The following is a 2,743-nucleotide window of genomic DNA, read 5'->3' as shown; positions in this document are numbered from 1 at the left end:
AGCCAGCAGCCTGGTCCAACCCATCCTCACCAGTGGCAACTGTATAAATTGTAGCTTATGTGAGTGTACGGTTTAGCAATCATTCACTATTTCGATCGGATTGGATGTTCTGAGAAAATTGTAGTGACATTGCAATGATAAAATATCTATAAATAATACTGATAATAAAAAACCTACAACTACAACTACAAAACAACTACAAAAAAACTGATCTGTCTTTTTGTGAACTGAATATGTTAAACAGTTATTCAGTATTTCGATCGGATCGGGTCTTGTAAGAAATTGCAGTTTGGTTATTTGGCCACAAGAGGGAACTCTTTGATCACCTTGTCCTTAAAGCCCAGCTGGGAGACTCCCATTGACCAGGCCCGTCTCCAGGGCTGTGTCTCAAATGCCGCACTTGTGCACTTTGGGCACTGTTTTTCAGTGCCTAGGGCGCTCACGCTGAAAATGTCAGTTGAGCCAGTGCACTGAATTCATATTATTAGAATATTGTAATAAAATCACCTTTTACTTCAGAAACAAAGAAAGATATTTGGGTCACATCAAATCAGTTGACATTTACATAACATGTCAATGTTAAATACGATAAATAAATAAGTACATATATAAACTAGGAGCAAAAAATCGTGGTTGAAGTGGACTTTTCTCCCTTTTTTAAAAAATATATTGTTTGGGCTTTTTATGCCTCTATTGTGACAGGACAGTTACAGAGGGACAGGAAATGAGAGGTGAGAGAGAGAGAGACGGGCTATGTCTCAAATGACACACTTTTGTCAGTGCACTGACAGTCAGTGCACAATGCACACAGTGCACTGAGGTCTTTAGTGCACAGTGTCGTGGAAAAATTTGGGCACTATGCACTATGCACTGCTGGAAGTGACGGCTGAGCATGGCATTAGCTCGCCAAAATATGAGTTGACTTCTGTTTACAATGCACAGCATCTGGTGCTTGTATTTCCATGTCCTTCACCCCAAAAGACAACAATCACACATACAATAATTTGGTTGGCATGAAAAGGTTGGTGTCCCATCAACATTACTTACAGAATTAGGAGACTGTTGACCAAACAGGGTACTGAAAAAACTAAAATCCAAGGCAGCTGGCCCTGATGGCGTTTGTGCAAGACTGCTCAAGACATGTGCTGAGGCATTAGCTGAGCCATTACATCACCTGTACAATAGGAGTCTGCAGGAAGGAAAGGTCCCCACCATGTGGAAAACATCATGCCTGATACCCGTCCCAAAGAAAGCACACCCCAAGGAACTCAACGATTACAGACCGGTTGCCCTCACCTCACATCTAATGAAAACATTCGAACGGGTGCTGCTGCGCTACCACCTCAAGCCCCAGGTACGACACGCACTGGATCCTCTGCAGTTTGCCTACCAAGAGAACGTGGGAGTGGAGGATGCTATCCTGTATCTCCTCCACAGGATACATTCTCACTTGGACAAGGGTGGCTGTGCTGTGAGAATCATGTTTTTTGATTTCTCCAGCGCTTTCAACACTATTCAACCACTGCTGCTGAGAGATAAACTGGTGCAGATGGGAGTGGAGCCTGGCCTGGTGACCTGGATCACTGACTACCTCACGGAACGACCCCAGTTTGTAAGGATGGGTGACATCACATCTGAGACAGTGGTGAGCAGCACAGGAGCGCCACAAGGAACGGTGCTTTCCCCCGTACTGTTCACTCTGTATACAACAGAGCTACAACTCTGCGACATGCCACATGCAGAAGTTTCTCAGACGACACTGCAATTTGGGGGGTGTATCAGAGATGGTTCAGGAGGAGGAGTACAGGGGACTGGTTGACAACTTTGTGGGATGGTGTCAAAACAATCAGCTGCACCTGAACACCACCAAAACCAAGGAAATGGTGGTTGATTTCAGGCGCTCCATCCCACCCTTGGTGCCTGTCTCTAATGGGGGAGAGAAAGTGGAGACTGTCAGCACTTACAAGTACCTAGGAGTGCACCTCGACAATAAACTGGACTGGTCCACAAACTCAGATGCACTCTACAGGAAAGGCCAAAGCAGGCTCTATTTCCTCAGAAGGCTGAGGTCCTTCAATGTCTGCAGCCGACTTCTGCTTATGTTCTACCAGTCTGTCATGGCCAGCGTGCTCTTCTTTGCTGCGACGTGCTGGGGAGGAAGCATCAGGAAGAGAGATGCTGGACGCCTTGACAGACTGGTGAGGAAGGCGGGATCAGTGGTGGGCATGGAACTGGAGAACACTCACCTCCATAACCGAGAGCAGAACACTGGAGCAGACTAGACTCTATTATGGACAAATCAGCATCACCCCCTTAAACGCCACCTTCACTAACCAACTGAGTCTGTTCAGCCACAGACTCCGTGCTTTCACCTGCAGGACTGACAGACTAAGGAGGTCCTTTGTCCCATGGGCAATTCAGCTGTTTAAAAACACACAGAAGGACACTAAGAAGAACATTATCATAGGGGACTGGACTGCATGAGATGCCAGAGCTGGCCCAGCCCGGGAAACCTCTTGGTGTGTGTGTGTGTGTGTGTGTGTGTGTGTGTGTGTGTGTGTGTGTGTGTGTGTGTGTGTGTGTGTGTGTGTGTGTGTGTGCGTGTGCTGTCCAATAACTGCACTAAGGAACTTTTGACCCTTGACCACTGGACATTCTTGTTTTTCCTGCCTACCACAAGCAAAGACCGTGATCTGTCGGAGCTGGCCCAGTTACTGGGGAACCTCTTTGTGTGTGTGTGTGT

Source organism: Engraulis encrasicolus, unplaced genomic scaffold, assembly GCF_034702125.1.
Source record: "Engraulis encrasicolus isolate BLACKSEA-1 unplaced genomic scaffold, IST_EnEncr_1.0 scaffold_33_np1212, whole genome shotgun sequence".
Lineage (NCBI taxonomy): Eukaryota > Metazoa > Chordata > Actinopteri > Clupeiformes > Engraulidae > Engraulis > Engraulis encrasicolus.
This window is presented reverse-complemented; position numbering follows the sequence as displayed.